Source organism: Pseudophryne corroboree, chromosome 4 (genome assembly GCF_028390025.1).
Source record: "Pseudophryne corroboree isolate aPseCor3 chromosome 4, aPseCor3.hap2, whole genome shotgun sequence".
NCBI classification, from domain to species: domain Eukaryota; kingdom Metazoa; phylum Chordata; class Amphibia; order Anura; family Myobatrachidae; genus Pseudophryne; species Pseudophryne corroboree.
In genome coordinates this window covers 942,407,159-942,430,484 of record NC_086447.1, presented here as the reverse complement: position 1 = coordinate 942,430,484, position 23,326 = coordinate 942,407,159, and the positions used below count along the sequence as shown (strand labels likewise).

Here is a 23,326-nt window from a genome sequence, read left to right as displayed (position 1 = left end):
TAAGAGAAGAAAGCCTGTGCGGGCAGAAAGTGTACAATCTACACTCTAGTATAGGCACAATCGCACCGTGTGTAGAGTCAGTATCAGCGGTTCTGGGCTCCGGGGAGTTCAAGGGAAATTACACTGTCAAAATCGGCCCTTAGGCAGAATCGCACCGGGTATATGCGCCTTAAAGGGGGTACACATGTAGCAATGTGTGCTTCATTTCTAAGCAATCTGACTAGAGTACACATCACTCCGTGCATAGGACGCCGGTGACAGCAATGCCGGATCTAGTCAGATCGCCCCCCTCCTTCCCTCGCTCAGCACGCATCTCTGGGAGAAATCTCTACGTGTGTACCCCCTGAAGAATACTATAAGTGACAGATCGGAAATAAAGGAAAGACACAATAGGCAGGATGTAATGGCGGCCAAACTTGCCAGAGGTTACCAAAGGAGACTTTGTGTAAGGCGGCTCAGGGCGAGGGGCAGAGCAGCGCCACCTACTGGTCAGAAGTGCTGCCATGAGCGCATTGCTTCAAGAGAGGTAAATGTCAGACACCTGTATCTCATCTCAGGCAGGTTACATTTTATAAGCAGGTTTCATGTCCTGCAAGATGGCAACGTACTTTGGTTGAGCCATGTTTGACCATATACTGTGTCCAGTAAGGTGACCAATCACAGGATCGGCGGGATCCTGGCCTAAAATTGTCCAGGATTTAATCCCGGGATTGGAGCCACCACCTTACTTTTCTCTATATCGGGCAGCGCTGAGCGTTCTCAGGAGGCTCAGACGTTGCCCGGCTACCCATGCTCCGCTCCCCACACTGTGCAGTGTGATGTGAAGTCAGAGGACATGCTGTACAGCCAGCCAGCCACCCACCGGAAGTCATCGCTTGCACTGCCCCGCATCTCATCTCCACCCTCCCGCCCATTTAAATTAGGGTCAGGTATGTGGGCTGGTCAGGGCAAGGCGGGGGGGAGGGGGGCAGGGAGGGGGATTTCACACATTGAAATGAAACCAATCCCGGGAATCCCAGGATTGAAAAAATGGCTCATGATTGTCCACCTTAGTGTCCTGAACCACAGGCCTGGTAACAGTATAGGAGGTGGGGTTAAATTACTACTTTCCCATATACAGTTCTGTCACGTTCCATCATTTGAAGTACATTCCATCAGGATCTACTCTCCTTTCTCTCTGTGTGTTGCAGCTATCTATCGCCCACCTGGGCAAGCCAAACAATTTCTGGAAGATTTTTCTGCCTGGCTCCCTCATTTCCTATCCTCTGACATCTCCACCATTATCATGGGTGATTTCAATATTGCTACTGATTGTCCACAATCTCTTCATGCCTCCAAACTACTCTCTCTAACCTCCTCTCTCTGCCTCTCACCACTGCCTTGATCTAGTATTCACTAGACTACTGTATGCTCAGTTTCTGAATTCACTAACACTCCTTTCCCAGATCACAACCTTATCACCTGCATGCTCTCTTCCATTATTCCAAACTCACAGTCATTGAAGTCCTCCCATCCTTCTCAAACCCGCAGAAATATTAACACAATTCATTTTCAAGAGCTTTCCACCTCAGTCCAACAACTGCTCTCACCTATTTCTGCATTCACCTCTCCTGAGATGGCTGTATCACACCTAAACCAGACTCTAGAAATAGGCCTTGACCAAGTGGCTACAGCTACCCATCACGCTCCATGTAGGGCTACATGTCAATCGTGGCACTCTAAATTAACAAGACATCTACAAAAACGCCCACGGAAAGTTGAGCATCAGTGGTGTAAATCACGTATTCCAAGCGACATTCTCACATAGAAGACTGTCTACCAGTCTTATCATAATGCCCTGGACACTGTCAAACAAACATATTTCCAAACTCTCATCTCTGCTCAATCCTCTAAACCCAAATGACGTTTTAATACATTTCAATCACCTCTGAACCCAACCCACCATCCTCTATCAAGGCACAAGATCTTGCTTCCTACTTCAAGGAGGAGATTGATAAGATCCAAGATGAAATGGTATGCTCTTCCACAGCAAGTGACCTGCTCAATTCTCTACCTGAACCCTCTAACACATTCTCTTCATGTGATCCCACAAATGAAGATGAAGTATCTGCACTCTTCTCATCCTGCTACTCTACTACCTCTCCTCATGATCCTATACCCTCACAAGCAAACCTTTGTCTCCTGTTCTAATCTCAACCTTACCTAACATCTGTAATCTCTCTCTACTGGTATCTTTCATTCTCTGTTTAACCATGCAGTGATTACTCTCTCTCAAAGTACCGTCCCATCTCTCAGCTCCCATGCCTCTCTCCTGTCCCATCTCTCAGCTCCCATGTCTCTCTCCCGTCGCAGCTCTCACGCCTATCTCCCGTCCCATCTCTCAGCTCCCATGTCTCTCTCCCGTCCCATCTCTCACGCCTCTCTCCCATCCCATCTCTCTCTCTCAGCTCCCACGTCTCTCCCGTCCCATCTCTCAGCTCCCATGCCTCTCTCCCGTCCCATCTTTCAGCTCCCACGCCTCTCTCCCGTCCCATCTCTCAGCTCCCACGTCTCTCTCCCGTCGCATCTCTCAGCTCCCACGTCTCTCTCCCGTCGCATCTCTCAGCTCCCATGTCTCTCTCCCGCCCTATCTCTCAGCTCCCATGCCTCTCTCCTGTCCCATCTCTCAGCTCCCATGCCTCTCTCCCGTCCCATCTCTCAGCTCCCACGCCTCTCTCCTGTCGCATCTCTCAGCTCCCACGTCTCTCTCCCGTCGCATCTCTCAGCACCCATGTCTCTCTCCCGCCCTATCTCTCAGCTCCCACGCCTCTCTCCCGTCGCATCTCTCAGCTCCCATTTTCTCTCTCCCGCCACATTTCTCAGCTCCCACGCCTCTCTCCCATCCCATCTCTCAGCTCCCACGCCTCTCTCCTGTCCCATCTCTCAGCTCCCACGCCTCTCTCCCGTCCCATCTCTCAGCTCCCATGTCTCTCCTGTCCCATCTCTCAGCTCCCATGCCTCTCTCCCATCCCATCTCTCAGCTCCCACGCCTCTCTCCCGTCCCATCTCTCAGCTCCCATGCCTCTCTCCCGTCCCTCAGCTCCCATGCCTCTCTCCCGTCCCATCTCTCAGCTCCCACGCCTCTCTCCTGTCCCATCTCTCAGCTCCCATGCCTCTCTCCCGTCCCATCTCTCTGCTCCCACGCCTCTCTCCTGTCCCATCTCTCAGCTCCCACGCCTCTCTCCCGTCCCATCTCTCAGCTCCCATGCCTCTCTCCCGTCCCATCTCTCAGCTCCCATACATCTCTCCCATCCCATCTCTCAGCTCCCATGCCTCTCTCCCGTCCCATCTCTCAGCTCCCATGCCTCTCTCCTGTCCCATCTCTCAGCTCCCATGCCTCTCTCCTGTCCCATCTCTCAGCTCCCATGCCTCTCTCCCGTCCCATCTCTCAGCTCCCACGCCTCTCTCCTGTCCCATCTCTCAGCTCCCACGCCTCTCTCCCGTCCCATCTCTCAGCTCCCATGCCTCTCTCCTGCCCCATCTCTCAGCTCCCACACCTCTCTCCCGTCCCATCTCTCAGCTCCCATGCCTTTCTCCTGCCCCATCTCTCAGCTCCCACGCCTTTCTCCCGTCCCATCTCTCAGCTCCCATGCCACTCTCCTGTCCCATCTCTCAGCTCCCATGCCTCTCTCCCGTCCCATCTCTCAGCTCGCATGCCTCTCTCCTATCCCATCTCTCCTATCCCATCTCTCAGCTCCCATGCCTCTCTCCTATCCCATCTCTCAGCTTCCATGCCTCTCTCCTATCCCATCTCTCAGCTCCCATGCCTCTCTCCTGTCCCATCTTTCAGCTCCCATGCCTCTCTCCTATCCCATCTCTCAGCTCCCATGCCTCTCTCCTATCCCATCTCTCAGCTCCCATACATCTCTCCCGTCCCATCTCTCATACCTCTCTCCCGTCCCATCTCTAAGCTCCCATGTCTCTCTCCTGTCCCATCTCTCAGCCCCCATGCCTGTCTCCTGTCCCATCTCGCAGTTCCAATGCCTCTGTCCTGTCCCATCTCTCAGCTCCCATGTCTCTCTCCTGTCCCATCTCTCAGCCCCCATGCCTCTCTCCTGTCCCATCTCGCAGTTCCAATGCCTCTGTCCTGTCCCATCTCTCAGCTCCCACGCCTCTCTCCTGTCCCATCTCTCAGCTCCCATGTCTCTCTCCTGTCCCATCTCTCAGCTCCCATGTCTCTCCACGTCCCATCTCTCAGCTCCCACGCCTCTCTCCTGTCCCATCTCGCAGTTCCAATGCCTCTGTCCTGTCCCATCTCTCAGCTCCCACGCCTCTCTCCTGTCCCATCTCTCAGCTCCCATGCCTCTCTCCTGTCCCATCTCTCAGCTCCCATGCCTCTCTCCTGTCCCATCTCTCAGCTCCCATGTTTCTCTCCCATCCCATCTCTCAGCTCCCATGCCTCTCTCCCGTCCCATCTCGCAGTTCCAATGCCTCTCTCCCGTCCCATCTCTCAGCTCCCATGTCTCTCTCCTGTCCCATCTCTCAGCCCCCATGCCTCTCTCCTGTCCCATCTCGCAGTTCCAATGCCTCTGTCCTGTCCCATCTCTCATCTCCCACGCCTCTCTCCTGTCCCATCTCTCAGCTCCCATGCCTCTCTCCTGTCCCATCTCTCAGCTCCCATGTCTCTCTCCTGTCCCATCTCTCAGCTCCCATGTCTCTCTCCCATCCCATCTATCAGCTCCCATGCCTCTCTACCATCCCATCTCTCAGCTCCCATGCCTCTCTCCCGTCCCATCTCGCAGTTCCAATGCCTCTGTCCTGTCCCATCTCTCAGCTCCCATGCCTCTCTCCTGTCCCATCTCTCAGCTCCCATGTCTCTCTCCTGTCCCATCTCTCAGCTCCCATGCCTCTCTACCATCCCATCTCTCAGCTCCCATGCCTCTCTACCATCCCATCTCTCAGCTCCCATGCCTCTCTACCATCCCATCTCTCAGCTCCCATGCCTCTCTCCCGTCCCATCTCTCAGCTCCCATGTCTCTCTCCCGTCCCATCTCTCAGCTCCCATGTCTCTCTCCTGTCCCATCTCTCAGCTCCCATGCCTCTCTCCCGTCCCATCTCTCAGCTCCCACGTCTCTCTCCCGTCCCATCTCTCAGCCCCCATGTATCTCTCCCGTCCCATCTCTCAGCCCCCATGCCTCTCTCCTGTCCCATCTCTCAGCTCCCATGCCTCTCTCCCGTCCCATCTCTCAGCTCCCACGTCTCTCTCCCGTCCCATCTCTCAGCCCCCATGTATCTCTCCCGTCCCATCTCTCAGCCCCCATGCCTCTCTCCCGTCCCATCTCTCAGCTCCCATGTCTCTCTCCCGTCCCATCTCTCAGCTCCCATGTCTCTCTCCTGTCCCATCTCTCAGCTCCCATGCCTCTCTCCAGTCCCATCTCTCAGCTCCCATGCCTCTCTCCCGTCCCATCTCTCAGCCCCCATGTATCTCTCCCGTCCCATCTCTCAGCCCCCATGCCTCTCTCCTGTCCCATCTCGCAGTTCCAATGCCTCTCTCCTGTCCCATCTCTCAGCTCCCACGCCTCTCTCCCGTCCCATCTCTCAGCCCCCATGCCTCTCTCCCGTCCCATCTCTCAGCCCCCATGCCTCTCTCCCGTCCCATCTCTCAGCCCCCATGCCTCTCTCCTGTCCCATCTCGCAGTTCCAATGCCTCTCTCCTGTCCCATCTCTCAGCTCCCACGCCTCTCTCCCGTCCCATCTCTCAGCCCCCATGCCTCTCTCCCGTCCCATCTCTCAGCCCCCATGCCTCTCTCCTGTCCCATCTCGCAGTTCCAATGCCTCTGTCCTGTCCCATCTCTCAGCTCCCATGCCTCTCCAAGCTACTGTAATTGAGAAACTTGACTATACTCGCCTCACGCACTTTAATTCACACAACAGGGTAAATTTACTAAGATGAGAGTTATATTTAAGAAGGGATGTTGCCCATAACAATCAATCAGATTCCAGGTATTATCTTTTAGCAGGTGCTAGATAAATGTGGAGAACCTGATTGGTTGCTATGGGCAACATCCCATCTTAGTAAATTTACCCCAACGTATTAGAACCACTTCAGTCAGGCTTTCCTTCCCAACACTCCACAGAGACAGCACTGACTACAGTAGTGAATAATCTGGTCACTGCCAAGTTCAAAGGCCATTACTGACTTCTTAAGGGGGGTACACATGGGGAGATGTGGGCTGAGCGATCTATCACAGAACGCTCAGCACACCGAGCCAATCTAGAGTCAGCGAAAGCGTCGCGCAGGGCCGCACATCGCTATGGGGCATACACATGGAGCAATGTGTGCTTCTTTTTATCTAGTCAGATTGCTGAGAATTTAAGCACACATAGCTACGTGTGTACCCCCCTTACTACCTCTGTCTGTCTTTGCCCAGTTTTGTTCTATAATTGTTGTTCTAATTGTAAAGCGCAACGGAATATGCTGCTATATAAGAAACTGCTAATAAATAATAATAATTAAGGTGCATACACACGGTGAGATACTATGATTTTGACTATGCGATTTCCCTTGAACTCCCCCAGAGCCCAGAAGCACAGATTTTGACTATCTGTACTTTTGATTTTGACTAAGTGCCAATTTTAACTATACTTTGTACTAGATCAGGCTTAGCCAGCCTGTGGCTCTCCAGATGTGGTGAAACTACACATCCCAGCATGCCCTGCCACCATTTTAGCATTCTCTAATAGCAAACTATGACAGGGCATTTTGGGACTTGTAATTTTACAACAGCTGGAGTACCACAGGTTGGCCAGGCCTGCACTATATAGTCAAGCTTGACTTTCCTGCACAGTCTATCTTTCCTTGCGATACAGACGCTGCGGGAGTGCGCTTCGATATTGCAGCTGGCTAAACACAGTGCAATTTCCACTAACTTTCATTGCGATTATACAGGTGAAAGACAGAAAATGAGAATATTGTGCAAAAGGTCATTTATTTCAGTAATTCAACTTAAAAGGTGAAAGTAATATGTTATATAGACTCATTACATGCAAAGTGAGATATTTCAAGCCTTTATTTATCATTTTGATGATTGTGGTTTACAGTTTAAGAAAACCCAAAATCTCAAAAAATGTGAATATTACATAAAATCAATAAAAAAGGATTTTAAATACATAAATGTGGCCCTCTGAAAATAAGAATTTACTTACCGATAATTCTATTTCTCATAGTCCGTAGTGGATGCTGGGGACTCCGAAAGGACCATGGGGAATAGCGGCTCCGCAGGAGACTGGGCACAAAGTAAAAGCTTTAGGACTAGCTGGTGTGCACTGGCTCCTCCCCCTATGACCCTCCTCCAAGCCTCAGTTAGGATACTGTGCCCGGACGAGCGTACACAATAAGGAAGGATTTTGAATCCCGGGTAAGACTCATACCAGCCACACCAATCACACCGTACAACTTGTGATCTGAACCCAGTTAACAGCATGATAACAGAAGGAGCCTCTGAAAAGATGGCTCACAACAACAATAACCCGATTTTTGTAACAATAACTATGTACAAGTAATGCAGACAATCCGCACTTGGGATGGGCGCCCAGCATTCACTACGGACTATGAGAAATAGAATTATCGGTAAGTAAATTCTTATTTTCTCTAACGTCCTAGTGGATGCTGGGGACTCCGAAAGGACCATGGGGATTATACCAAAGCTCCCAAACGGGCGGGAGAGTGCGGATGACTCTGCAGCACCGAATGAGAGAACTCCAGGTCCACCTCAGCCAGGGTATCAAATTTGTAGAATTTAGCAAACGTGTTTGCCCCTGACCAAATAGCTGCTCGGCAAAGTTGTAAAGCCGAGACCCCTCGGGCAGCCGCCCAAGATGAGCCCACTTTCCGTGTGGAATGGGCTTTTACAGATTTTGGCTGTGGCAGGCCTGCCACAGAATGTGCAAGCTGAATTGTACTACAAATCCAACGAGCAATCGTCTGCTTAGAAGCCGGAGCACCCAGCTTTTTGGGTGCATACAGGATAAACAGCGAGTCAGATTTTCTGACTCCCGCCGTCCTGGAAACATATATTTTCTGGGCCCTGACTACGTCCAGCAACTTGGAATCCTCCAAGTCCCTAGTAGCCGCAGGCACCACAATAGGTTGGTTTAAGTGAAATGCTGAAACCACCTTAGGGAGAAATTGAGGACGAGTCCTCAATTCTGCCCTGTCCGTATGAAAAATTAGGTAAGGGCTTTTATAGGATAAAGCCGCCAATTCTGATACACGCCTGGCTGAAGCCAGGGCTAACAGCATTACCACTTTCCATGTGAGATATTTCAAGTCCACAGTGGTGAGTGGTTCAAACCAATGTGATTTTAGGAATCCCAACACTACATTGAGATCCCAAGGTGCCACTGGAGGCACAAAAGGAGGCTGTATATGCAGTACTCCCTTGACAAACGTCTGAACTTCAGGAACAGAAGCTAGTTCTTTTTGGAAGAATATCGACAGGGCCGAAATTTGAACCTTAATGGACCCTAATTTGAGGCCCATAGACAGTCCTGTTTGCAGGAAATGCAGGAATCGACCCAGTTGAAATTCCTCCGTAGGGGCCTTCCTGGCCTCGCACCACGCAACATATTTACGCCAAATACGGTGATAATGTTGTACGGTTACATCCTTCCTGGCTTTGATCAGGGTAGGGATGACTTCATCCGGAATGCCTTTTTCCTTCAGGATCCGGCGTTCAACCGCCATGCCGTCAAACGCAGCCACGGTAAGTCTTGGAACAGACATGGTCCCTGCTGGAGCAGGTCCTGTCTTAGAGGTAGAGGCCACGGGTCTTCCGTGAGCATCTCTTGAATTTCCGGGTACCAAGTCCTTCTTGGCCAATCCGGAGCCACGAGTATAGTCTTTACTCCTCTCCTTCTTATGATTCTCAGTACTTTTGGTATGAGAGGAAGAGGAGGGAACACATACACTGACCGGTACACCCACGGTGTTACCAGAGCGTCCACAGCTATTGCCTGAGGGTCCCTTGACCTGGAGCAATATCTGTCCAGTTTTTTGTTGAGGCGAGACGCCATCATGTCCACCTTTGGTTTTTCCCAACGGTTTACAATCATGTGGAAGACTTCTGGGTGAAGTCCCCACTCCCCCGGGTGAAGATCGTGTCTGCTGAGGAAGTCTGCTTCCCAGTTGTCCACTCCCGGAATGAACACTGCTGACAGTGCTATCACATGATTTTCCGCCATCCTTGCCACTTCCGTTATTGCCCTCCTGCTTCTTGTGCCGCCCTGTCTGTTTACGTGGGCGACTGCCGTGATGTTGTCCGACTGGATCAATACTGGCTGACCCTGAAGCAGAGGCCTTGACTGACTTAGGGCATTGTAAATGGCCCTTAGTTCCAGGATATTTATGTGAAGTGACGTTTCCATGCTTGACCACAAGCCCTGGAAATTTTTTCCCTGTGTGACTGCTCCCCAGCCTCTCAGGCTGGCATCCGTGGTCACCAGGACCCAATCCTGAATGCCGAATCTGCGGCCCTCTAGGAGATGAGCACTCTGTAACCACCACAGGAGAGACACCCTTGTCCTTGGAGACAGGGTTATCCGCTGATGCATTTGAAGATGCGATCCGGACCATTTGTCTAGCAGATCCAACTGAAAAGTTCTTGCGTGGAATCTGCCGAATGGAATCGCTTCGTAAGAAGCCACCATCTTTCCCAGGACCCTTGTGCACTGATGCACTGACACCTGGCCTGGTCTTAGGAGTTTCCTGACTAGGTCGGATAACTCCCTGGCTTTCTCTTCCGGGAGAAACACCTTTTTCTGTACTGTGTCCAGAATCATCCCTAGGAACAGCAGACGTGTCGTCGGAATCAGCTGCGATTTTGGAATATTTAGAATCCATCCGTGCTGTCGTAGTACTATTTGAGATAGTGCTACTCCAACCTCTAACTGTTCTCTGGACCGTGCCCTTATCAGGAGATCGTCCAAGTAAGGGATAATTAAGACGCCTTTTCTTCGAAGAAGAATCATCATTTCGGCCATTACCTTGGTAAAGACCCGGGGTGCCGTGGACAATCCAAACGGCAGCGTCTGAAACTGATAGTGACAGTTCTGTACCACAAACCTGAGGTACCCTTGGTGAGAAGGGCAAATTGGGACATGGAGGTAAGCATCCTTGATGTCCAGAGACACCATGTAGTCCCCTTCTTCCAGGTTCGCTATCACTGCTCTGAGTGACTCCATCTTGAACTTGAACCTTTTTATGTAAGTGTTCAAGGCTTTCAGATTTAAAATGGGTCTCACCGAGCCGTCCGGCTTCGGTACCACAAACAGCGTGGAGTAATACCCCTTTCCCTGTTGTAGGAGGGGTACCTTGATTATCACTTGCTGGGAATACAGCTTGTGAATGGCTTCCAATACCGCCTCCCTGTCGGGGGTAGACGTTGGTAAAGCAGACTTCAGGAACCGGCGAGGGGGAGACGTCTCGAATTCCAATTTGTACCCCTGAGATACTACCTGCAGGATCCAGGGGTCCACTTGCGAGTGAGCCCACTGCGCGCTGAAATTCTTGAGACGGGCCCCCACCGTGCCTGAGTCCGCTTGTAAGGCCCCAGCGTCATGCTGAGGACTTGGCAGAAGTGGGGGAGGGCTTCTGTTCGTGGGAAGAAGCTGTCTGTTGCAGTCTTTTTCCCCTTCCTCTGCCCCGGGGCAGATATGAGTGGCCTTTTGCCCGCTTGCCCTTATGGGGACGAAAGGACTGAGCCTGAAAAGACGGTATCTTTTTCTGCTGCGAGGTGACTTGGGGTAAAAAGGTGGATTTCCCAGCCGTTGCCGTGGCCACCAGGTCCGATAGACCGCCCCCAAATAACTCCTGCCCTTTATACGGCAATACTTCCATATGCCGTTTGGAATCCGCATCCCCTGACCACTGTCGCGTCCATAATCCTCTTCTGGCAGAAATGGACATCGCACTTACTCTTGATGCCAGAGTGCAAATGTCTCTCTGTGCATCTCGCATATATAGGAATGCATCCTTTAAATGCTCTATAGTCAATAATATATTGTCCCTGTCCAGGGTATCAATATTTTCAGTCAGGGAATCCGACCAAGCCACCCCAGCACTGCACATCCAGGCTGAGGCGATTGCTGGTCGCAGTATAACACCAGTATGAGTGTATATACTTTTAAGGATATTTTCCAGCCTCCTATCTGCTGGCTCCTTAAGGGCGGCCGTTTCTGGAGACGGTAACGCCACTTGTTTTGATAAGCGTGTGAGCGCCTTATCCACCCTAGGGGGTGTTTCCCAACGAGCCCTAACCTCTGGTGGGAAGGGATATAGTGCCAATAATTTTTTAGAAATTAGCAGTTTTTTTGTCGGGGGTAACCCACGCTTCATCACACACTTCATTCAATTCATCTGATTCAGGAAAAACTACGGGTAGTTTTTTTACACCCCACATAATACCCCTTTTTGTGGTACTTGCAGTATCAGAGATGTGCAAAACCTCCTTCATTGCCGTGATCATGTAACGTGTGGCCATACTGGAAAATACGTTTGTTTCTTCACCGTCGACACTGGAGTCAGTGTCTGTGTCTGGGTCCGTGTCGACCCACTGAGGTAACGGGCGTTTAATAGCACCTGACGGTGTTTGAGACGCCTGGACAGGCACTAACTGAGCTGCCGGCTGTCTCATGTCGTCAACAGTTTTCTGTAACGTGCCGACACTGTCACGTAATTCCTTAATTACGGCCATCCATTCAGGTGTCGACTCCCTAGGGGGTGACATCACCATTATAGGCAATTGCTCCGCCTCCACATCATTTTCCTCCTCATACATGTCGACACACACGTACCGACACCCAGCACACACACAGGGAATGCTCTGATAGAGGACAGGACCCACTTAGCCCCTTGGGGAGACAGAAGGAGAGTTTGCCAGCACACACCAGAGCGCTATATATGTATAGGGACAACCTTACAATAAGTGTCTATCCCTTATAGCTGCTTATATCTGTTATTTTGCCAAATAAGTGCCCCCCTCTCTTTTTTACCCTGTTTCTGTAGTTGCAGGATGCAGGGGAGATTCTGGGAGCCTTCCTACCAGCGGAGCTGTGTGGGAAAAATGGCGCTGTGTGCTGAGGAGATAGGCCCCGCCCCCTTCACGGCGGGCTCTTCTCCCGCTTTTTTCTGGAAAACTGGCAGGGGTTAAATACATCCATATAGCCCAGGAGCTATATGTGATGTATTTTTTGCCAAATAAGGTAAATTCATTGCTTACCAGGGCGCCCCCCCCCAGCGCCCTGCACCCTCAGTGACCGAAGTGTGCAGTGTGCTGAGAGCAATGGCGCACAGCTGCAGTGCTGTGCGCTACCTTATGAAGACAGGAAAGTCTTCTGCCGCCGATTTATGGACCTCTTCTTGCTTCAGCATCTGTAAGGGGGCCGGCGGCGCGGCTCCGGGACCCATCCATGGCTGGGCCTGTGATCGTCCCTCTGGAGCTAATGTCCAGTAGCCTAAGAAGCCCAATCCACTCTGCACGCAGGTGAGTTCGCTTCTTCTCCCCTTAGTCCCTCGATGCAGTGAGCCTGTTGCCAGCAGGTCTCACTGAAAATAAAAAACCTATTTAAACTTTTACTCTAAGCAGCTCAGGAGAGCCACCTAGATTGCACCCTTCTCGTTCGGGCACAAAATCTTAACTGAGGCTTGGAGGAGGGTCATAGGGGGAGGAGCCAGTGCACACCAGCTAGTCCTAAAGCTTTTACTTTGTGCCCAGTCTCCTGCGGAGCCGCTATTCCCCATGGTCCTTTCGGAGTCCCCAGCATCCACTAGGACGTTAGAGAAAAGTATACTCATGTATATGTACTCAGTACTTGGTTTGGGCCCCTTCTACATGAATTACTGCCTCAATACGGCGTGGCATGGATTCTATCAGCCGGTGGCACTGCTGAGATGTTATGGAAGACCAGGATGCTTCAATAGCGGCCTTCAGCTCTTCTGCATTGTTCTGTCTCATGTCTCTCATCTTTCTCTTGGCAATGCCCCATAGATTCTCTATGGGGTTCAGGTCAGGCGCGTTTGCTGGCCAATCCAGCACAGTAATCCCACGGTCATTGTACCAGGTTTTGGTACTTTTGGCAGTGTGGGCAGGTGCCAAGTCCTGCTGGAAAATGAAGTCAGCATCTCCGTAAAGCTGGTCTGCTGAAGGAAGCTCTAAAATGTCCTGGTAGACATCTGCATTGACTCTGGACTTAATAAAGCACAGTTGACTAACACCAGCAGATGACATGGCTCCCCAAATCAACACATACTGTGGAAACTTCACACTGGACTTCAAGCATCTTGGATTGTGTGCCTCTCAATTCTTCCTCAGTACTCTGGGACCTTGGTTTCCAAATGAAATACAAAGTGTGCTCTCATCAGAAAAGAGGACTTTGGACCACTGCGCAACAGACCAGTTCTTTTTTACTTAGCCCAGGTAAGACGCTTCTGACATTGTTTGTTGTTCAGGAATGGCTTGACAAGAGGAAAACGACATTTGAAGCCCATGTCCAGGATCAGTCTGTGCGTGGTGGCACTTGATGCACTAACTCCATCCTCAGTCCACTCCTTGTGAAGCTCCCCCACACTTTGAATGGCCTTTTCCTGACAATACTTTCCAGGTTGCGGTTATCCCTGCTGCTTGTGCACCTTTTTCATCCACACCTTTTCCCTTCCACTTAATTTTCTATTAATGTGCTTTGATATAGCACTTTGAGAACATCCAACTTCTTTTGCAATTTCCTTTTGAGGCTTTCCCTCCTTGTGGAGGGTGTCAATGACGGTTTTCTGCACAACTGTCAGGTCAGCAGTCTTCCCCATGATTGAAAATTTTACTGAACCAGAGACCATTTAAAGGCTCAGGGACCCTTTGCAGGTGGTTTGGATTAATTAGCTGATTAGGGAGTGACAATGAGCCTACAATATTGAACCTTTTCACAATATTCTAATTTTCTGAGATTTTGGATTTGGGGTTTACTTAAGGTGTAAGCCACGATCATCAAAATTATAACAAATAAAGGCTTGAAATATCTCACTTTGCATGTAATGAGTCTATATAATATATTACTTTCACCTTTTAAGTTGAATTACTGAAATGAACTTTTGCACGATATTCTAATTTTCTGACTTTCACCTGTATAGTCAAAATCGAAAGAATAAATCTCACCGTGTGTACACAGCCTTATTCTTCTAGATCTCTCTGCTGCATGTGACACTGTGACCATTCTCTTCTAATATAGACACTACAATCCCTAGGTCCTCAGGACACAGCCCTTTCTTGGTCCCTACCCTACTGTACCTATCTAATCGCTCCTTCAGTGTTCGTTTCTCTGATTCTACCTCTTCTTCTCTACCTCTATCAGTTGGAGTACTACAAGGCTCAGTCTTAGGTCCTCTGCTTTTTTCCATCTATACCTCATCTTTGGTAACTAATCAGCTCTTTCGGATTTTAGTATCATCTGTACACTGACGATAATCAGATCTATCTATCCTCCCCAGATTTGTCACCATCTGTATTGGGCCGTGTCACTGAATGCCCTTCTGCCATTTCATCTTGGATGACATCTCGCCACCTCAAACTTAATATTTCCAAAACAGAGTTAATTATATTTTCACCGGCCAATAGTAGTTACCAACCTGATATCTCTATCACTGCTGAGAACTCAACAATCATCCCTACCCCACAAGCTCGCTGCCTGGGTGTCATTCCTGAGGCAGACCTGTACTACGTTCCACACATTCAATTTTATGTTACATTCATCTAAAAAAAACAACATATCAAAAATATGACCATATCTTACACAAGACACAGGAAAACCTCTAATCCATGCTCTCATTATCTCCCGCATTGATTATTGTAATAGTCTCCTGACCGGTCTTCCCAAACATAGACTCTCACCACTACAATCCATTCTGACTGCAGCTGCGAGGCTAATCTTCCTCGCTAGATGTTCATCGTCTGCAGATCCACTCTGTCAGTCCCTCCATTGGTTACCTGTATTCTACCGCATTCAATATAAAATAATTTTACTGACATGCAAGGCTATTAACCAAACTACACCAACGTACATCACTTCTCTCATCTCATAATATCTCCCTACCCAACCTCTCCGCTCTGCACAAGATCTGCGTCTCATTCACACTCATTACTCGCTCCCACTCATGATTGCAGGACTTTCATCGGGCTGCACCCACTCTGAGGAATGCCCTCCCACGCACAATAAGACTCTCCTCTAGTCTCCAAACCTTCAAGCGTTCCCTGAAAACTCACCTCTTCAGGCAGCCTATCACATTCCAGAACCGCTCACTCATCCTTCATTAACCTTCCTATCCGATTATATCCCCACTGTACAGTCCACACATTTTCTCTTTCTACACTTTCCCTTCCTCTTGACCCTGGTTCATCAGTGCTGTGATGTGATATCAGGCAGCAAACCAAGAACCTTTGCAATCTGGTGGAAAACTATGCAATAGATACACAAGGATAGGTGCTATCAATGCCCATTTCCCCCTATATCATAAGCTTGCGAGCAGGGCCCTCCTACCTCTATGACCGTTATTACCCAGTTTTGTTTTATCAATGTGTCCAGTTGTAAAGCGCAAGTGAATTTTCTGCCCTATACAAGAACCTGTTAATAAATAAATAAAAATAAATATGCCATCTGCCAGGTACCAGTAGGGACAGGGTACAGGCAGGAGATTGTGTAGCAGACCACAGTCTTGTTGTTTGTAGGATAATTGTAGTTGTCCACTTCAGTGACACGTGAGTGCCAGCGACTGCTGGTTTCCTGTAGGGCTGGTTACACCAGCCGCTGTCATACGACGGTCAGACACAGTACAAGCCTGCTGCATCTCTGCCATACCTGACAGACCAGCAAACGTTGCTGGTTCCAGAGGATGACAGCAGGAAAATGAGATTTATGGTAAGAACTTACCGTTGTTAAATCTCTTTCTGCGAGGTACACTGGGCTCCACAGGGAATTACATTGGGGTGTAGAGGAGGATATTGATCCGAGGCACCAACAGGCTCAAAGCTTTGACTGTTCCCAGAATGCATAGCGCCGCCTCCTCTGTAACCCCGCCTCCGTGCACAGGAGCTCAGTTTTTTGTTAACCAGCCCAATGCAGTAACAGGAAAAGAGACGACAACGGTTAGTAGCCACATACACCGCACTCTCACGACAGGAGAAGTGTCAGCCGCTAATGCCATACCAAACCAAAGAAGCTAAGTGCGGCGCCCTGTGGAGCCCAGTGTATCTCGCAGAAAGATTTAACAATGGTAAGTTCTTACCATAAATCTCGTTTTCTGCTGCAGGGTACACGGTATTCCACAGGGAATGACATTGGGGATGTCCTAAAGCAGTTCCTTATGGGAGGGGACGCACTGTAGCGGGCACAAGGACCCGGCGTCCAAAGGAAGCACCCTGGGAGGCGGAAATATCGAAGGCATAGAACCTTATGAACGTGTTCACTGAGGACCACAATTGTTCAAGGGTCGCACCATGGCGGGCCGCCCAAGAAGGTCCAACCGACCGAGTAGAACGGGCCTTGATGGTAGCAGGAGCTGGAAGGCCAGCCTGTGCATAAGCATGTGCAATCACCATTCTAATCCATCTGGCCAGAGTCTGCTTGTGAGCAGGCCAGCCACGTTTGTGAAAACCAAATAGAACAAAGAGAGAATCCGACTTCCTGATGGAGGCAGTTCTCTTCACATAGATACGGAGAGCCCATACCACATCCAAAGACTGTTCTTTGGAAGACAAATCAGGAGAGGCAAAGGCCGCAACCACAATCTCCTGGTTAAGGTGGAAAGAAGACACCACCTTAGGTAAATACCAAGGTGGAAAGAAGACACCACCTTAGGTAAATACACGGGACGTGTTCAAAGAACCGCCCGATCACGGTGAAAAATCAGATATGGTGAGCTACAAGACAAGGCACCCAAATCCGACACCCGTCTAGCAGAGGCAATAGCCAGCAGAAACAATACCTTAAGAGAAAGCCACTTAAGGTCTGCAGATTCAAGAGGCTCAAACGGAGACCCTTGTAATGCCTCCAGAACCACCGGCGGGACATAAGGAGGTTGAATCCGCAACACACCCTAAGTGAATGTATGCACATCAGGTAAGGTCACAATTTTTCTCTGAAACCAAAACGACAAGGCAAAAATATGAAACTTGATGGAGGCCAGATGAAGGCCCAAGTCCAGGCCTTGTTGTAGAAAGGCCAAAAGTTTGGCCGTACTAAACTTGTAAGCGTCATGATTGTTAGATGCGCACAAAGCAAATTAAGAATTCCAGACCCTATGATAAATCCGAGCAGAAGCCGGTTTCCGGGCCTTCAACATGGTTCGAATGACCGCCTCAGAAAATCCTTTGGCCCTTAAGACGGCAGCTTCAAGAGCCATGCCGTCAAAGCCAATCGGGCTAAATCCTGATATACACAGGGGCCCTGAATGAGCAGATCTGGGCGCTGCAGAAGTAGATGGGGACGCTCTATCAAGAGACCCTGAAGGTCTGAGAGCCAATGCCGTCTGGAACACGCTGGAGTGATCAGAAGTAGGATTCCTCCTTCTTGCTTGAACTTCCTTATTACTCAGGGCAGGAGTGACACCGGAGGGAACATGTATGGCAGCCGAAGTTCCATGGAATTGCCAGTGCGTCCACGAATGCTGCTAGAGGATCCCTTGTCCTTGCTCCGAAGACCAGAACCTTGTGATTGTGTCAAGATGCCATCAGGTCCACATCTGGAAGGCCCCACTTGTCCACGAGGAGTTGAAACACTTCTGGATGGAGGCTCCACTCTCCGGCGTGTACGTCCTGACGAATGAGAAAGTCCGCTTCCCAGTTTAGGACCCCCGGAATGAACACTGCCGATATGGCTGGCAGATGGCGTTCCGCCCACTGAAGAAGCCGTGATACTTTCCTCATCGCCATGCGGCTTCGAGTGCCGCCTTTATGATTGATGTACGCCACCGTGGTGGCGTTGTCCGATTGTACTTGAACAGGTCTGTTCTGTATTAAATGCTGGGCCAAGTTTAATGAGTTGAACACCGCCCGCAGTTCCAGAATGTTTATCGGGAGGAGAGACTCCTCCTTGGTCCACCGACCCTGAAGGGAGTGTTGCTCCAACACCGTGCCCCAACCCCTCACACTGGCATCCGTCGTCAGAAGGACCCAGTTGGAGATCCGGAATGGACGACCCCTGCTCAATCGTTGGTCCTGAAGCCACCAGCTCAGTGACAGACGGACCTCCAGAGACAAGGAGATCATGTGAGACCTGATCCGATGAGGTAGGCCATCATTTGGCAAGAATCAGTTTCTGCAGAGGGCGCGAATGGAACTGAGCGTACTCCACCATGTCGAAAGCTGACACTATGAGACCTAGCACTTGCATCGCCGAATGTATTGACACTTGCGGACAAGATAGGAACTATCGAATCTTGTCCTGAAGCTTCAGGACCTTCTCCTGAGACAAGAACAACCGCTGGTTGCGGGCGTCCAACAACGCTCCCAGGTGCACCATGCTTTGCAGGGACCAGGGAAGATTTCTTCCAGTTGATGAGCCACCCATGGGCTTTCAGAAACTGGATAGCAGATCCAGATGGTGTAGGAGAACTTCTGGGGAATTTGCCAGGATCAACAAGTCGTCCAGATACGGTAGGATCCCGACCCCTTGATGGTGGAGTACAGCCGTCATTACCGCCATGACCTTGGTGAAAACACGCGGAGCCGTGGTCAAACCAAAAGGTAACGCCCAAAATTGGTATTGGAGGTTGCCCATAGCAAACCTCAGATACTGCTGATGCGACATTGCAATGGGAATATGCAGGTAAGCATCCTATATACCCAGGGAGACTATACAATCCCCAGGTTCCAAGGCCAGAACAATAGAGCGAAGGGTTTCCATACGAAACTTGGAAACCCTGACAAATTTGTTCAAGGACTTGTGGTTGAGAATGGGCGTGAAGACCCATTCGGTTTCGGGACTAGGAAACAGCGGTGAATAGTACCCCTTGCCTCTCTGAGCAAGAGGCACTTGTACTACCACTCCTGTGTCCAGGAGGGACTGTACCATCGAATGAAGAGTTTTTGCCTTCACCTGATCTGAAGGGACGTCTGTCAGGCAAAATCGATGAGGGGGACGTTTCTTGAAGGATACGGCGTTACCTCGAGTGACGACTTCCCGTACCCAGGCATCGGAAGTGGTCTACAACCATTCCTGGGTAAACCCTAGAAGTCGGCCCCCCACCCTGGGATCCCCCAGGGGGAGGCCTGCCCTGTCATGCGGCAGGCTGGTCAGTTTTGGAAGTAGGCTGACGGGCAGACCAGGTTCGTTTGGGTTTGGGCTTAGCAGGTTTGGAAGTGCGACCGTGTTTTGCGTACGCCTGACCTTTTGCTTTCCCGGGAAGACGAAAGGAACGAGAGGAAGTACTCTTAGCCTTCAGCGCCGAAGGAGCAGTACTAGGCAGACATGCCGTTTTAGCAGAAGCTAAGTCAGCCACTATCCTGTTGAGGTCCTCTCCAAAAAGAATGTTTCCCTGAAAAGGGAGCACCTCCTGGGTTTTCTTGGAGTCCAGATCTACGGATCAGGACCGCAGCCAAAGAATCCGGCGAGCCAGGATAGATGTAGTAGAAGCCTTGGCCGCCAGAATACCGGAATCAGAAGCCGCCTCCTTCACATAATGAGAAGTTGTGACAATATACGACAGGCATTGTCTAGCGTGATCGGAAGCATTGGAAGGCGACTCTGCCTCCAACTCCTGGGCCCACGCCTCAATGGCCTCTGCAGCCCAAGTTGCTGCAATAGTGGGCCTATGCGCAGCACCAGTGAGGGTGTAAATCGCCTTTAAACCACCCTCCACAAGCTTATCCGTTGGTTCCTTCAGAGATGTGACAGTAGTCACAGGCAGAGCTGAGGATACCACCAGCCGCGCCACCTGCGAATCCACTGGTGGGGGAGTCTCCCAATTTTTACTTAGCTCCACAGCAAGAGGATAGCGAGCTAGCATCTTCTCCCAGAATTCCTGACGTATGTCCACTAAGTGGTCAGAGTGAGGTAAAACTTGCTTAACCACTTTCTTTCGTTTGAACCTGTCTGGTTTCTTAGGGGGTGTAGTATGGTATGCCGGCGCTCGGGCTCCTGGCGACCAGCATACCGGCGCCGGGAGCCCGACCGCCGGCATACCGACAGCGTGGCGAGCGCAAAGGAGCCCCTTGCGGGCACGGTGGCGCGCTACACTATTTTATTCTCCCTCCAGGGGGGTCGTGGACCCCCACGAGGGAGAATAGTTGTCGTTATGCCGGGTGTCGGGATTCCGGCGCCGGTATACTGTGCGCCGGGATCCCGACATTCGGCATACAGAAGACCACCATTCTTAGGAACGACATCAGGCTCTGTGTCATCAGTGATCTGAAGAATCATCCTGATAGCCTCCAACAAGTCAGGAACATCTACCTGCGAACCAGCCTCCCCATCAGAACTATCAGGATCAGAATCAGAGGCCACTGGCGGGGGGGGTCAGTATAGACACCATCCTCATCAGATGAGGTGTCTGGGACAGTGGTAGACTGTGAGGAAGTAATGGCCCGTTTAGATGACCCCTTGGTCTTAGGCGGGCGAGAGTCAGATTTCTTTTTAGGTAGTGGCTGGTTTAATTGCTGTAACTGACTGGAGATTTGATCTGCCCAGGGCGGATTAACTGCAGGGACCATACTCAGATGTACCGGCACAGGGGGTCCCATAGGGGCGTAAGTTTAGTTACAAGTGTAGTTAATAATGAGGAAAATGTAGCCCACGGTGGGTCATTTTGAACCCCCGTTGCCACTGTTCCACTGGGGGGAAGGGAACCCCCAGAACCTGAACTCTCTGCTGCCAAGTTTTCATCAAACATGCCTGCAGCGTCAGCTCCACACACTGTGGGATCAGCTCCAGCTTTGTTGCCCCCTGTAGCCAACATAGCTAAAAGTACAATCTTAGGCAACACAGTACAATATTAGCAGCAAAATACCTGACAAGAACCCCCTGTGCAGCTTATGTACTCCGCAAACAGGGAATTCAAGAGGTATATGGTGACTACAAATCACAAAGAAAAATACACAATGAGTATATCTTGTGAGACATCTATATCAGATAATAAACCTGACGCACTGAGCCCCCTCAGGTCATAGAATATGGGGATAGCAATCTAAGAGAGACACAAAATGGAGGTCACATGCAGCTACATGCACACACATATAGTCACAATGTACAATGCAGAAATTATGACATGCAATAAAACTGCACTGGACTAGCAATACAAAGTAATACTCAGTATAGCTATATAATTAGTAGATATATCAATGCACAGTAAAGACCGGATGTATATCACAGGGTACTTGTACTACACTGCTCAAAAAAATAAAGGGAACACTAAAATAACACATCCTAGATCTGAACGAATGAAATATTCTTATTAAATACTTTGTTCTTTACATAGTTGAATGTGCTGACAACAAAATCACACAAAAATAAATCAATGGAAATCAAATTCATTAACCCATAGAGGTCTGGATTTGGAGTCACACTCAAAATTAAAGTGGAAAAACACTCTACAGGCTGATCCAACTTTGATGTAATGTCCTTAAAACAAGTCAAAATGAGGCTCAGTAGTGTGTGTGGCCTCCACGTGCCTGTATGACCTCCCTACAATGCCTGGGCATGCTGCTGATGAGGTGGCGGATGGTCTCCTTAGGGATTTCCTCCCAGACCTGGACTAAAGCATCTGCCAACTCCTGGACAGTCTGTGGTGCAACGTGGCATTGGTGTATGGAGCGAGACATGATGTCCCAGATGTGCTCAATTGGATTCAGGTCTGGGGAACAGGCGGGCCAGTCCATAGCATCAATGCCTTCATCTTGCAAGAACTGCTGACACACTCCAGCCACATGAGGTCTAGCATTGTCTTTCATTAGGAAGAACCCAGGGCCAACCGCACCAGCATATGGTCTCACAAGGGGTCTGAGGATCTCATCTCGGTACCTAATGGCAGTCAGGCCACCTCTGGCGAGCACATGGAGGGCTATGCGGCCCCCCAAAGAAATGCCACCCCACACCATTACTGACCCACTGCCAAACCGGTCATGCTGGAGGATGTTGCAGGCAGCAGAACGTTCTCCTTGGCGTCTCCAGACTCTGTCACGTCTGTCACATGTGCTCAGTGAGAACCTGCTTTCATCTGTGAAGAGCACAATCTTGGTGTTCTCTGGCAAATGTGAAACGTCCTGCACGGTGTTGGGCTGTAAGCACAACCCCCACCTGTGGACGTCGGGCCCTCATACCACCCTCATGGAGTCTGTTTCTGATCGTTTGAGTAGACACATGCACATTTGTGGCTTGCTGGAGGCCATTTTGCAGGGCTCTGGCAGTGCTCCTCCTGTTCCTCCTTGCACAAAGGCGGAGGTAGCGGTCCTGCTGCTGGGTTGTTGCCCTCCTACAGCCTCCTCCACGTGTCCTGATGTACTGGCCTGTCTCCTGGTAGCGCCTCCATGCTCTGGACACTACGCTGACAGACACAGCAAACCTTTTTGCCACAGCTCGCATTGATGTGCCATCCTGGATGAGCTGCACTACCTGAGCCACTTGTGTGGGTTGTAGACTCCGTCTCATGCTACCACTAGAGTGAAAGCACCGCCAGCTTTCAAAAGTGACCAAAACATCAGCCAGAAAGTATAGGAGCTGAGAAGTGGTCTGTGGTCACCACCTGCAGAACAACTCCTTTATTGGGGGTGTCTTGCTAATTGCCTATAATTTCCACCTGTTGTCTATTCCATTTGCACAACAGCATGTGAAATTGATTGTCAATCAGTGTTGCTTCTTAAGTGGACAGTTTGATTTCACAGAAGTGTGATTGACTTGGAGTTACATTGTGTTGTTTAAGTGTTCCCTTTATTTTTTTGAGCAGTGTATATAACCCTGACCGAATGCATGGTTTCTTAACTAACACTGTCAATAGACATGTAGAATACTTAGGTGTCCTGTAAAATGCACAGCGCTGACATGCAGGTGGCTTTACAGAGGAGGATTTGCCCAAACAGTCCCAGGAACAGTGCTGCTCTGTGTAATGGCGCCCAAACACTGACTGGGAGTGAGGGAGAGAGATATATGCAGCTCCAGGGCGGAAACATTACTGTAAATGGCACCCTGGGGCTGGGGGAGGGGCTACAGGTCCAAGCCTTACCCCATGATGGACCTCACCACTGGTACTATGGGCCGTAATAAAAACGTTTTTTATGAGGTAAAAACCGACCTGTGTCCTTGCCCTGGTGGTTTA

General features: G+C 50.1%; 1 protein-coding gene across 1 annotated transcript in view; it reads right to left on the bottom strand.

Annotated features, from left to right (window-relative positions):
- Positions 1-23,326, bottom strand: part of LYPLAL1 (lysophospholipase like 1) — a 190,077-nt gene that overhangs the window by 91,587 nt on the left and 75,164 nt on the right. The window lies entirely within an intron of this gene.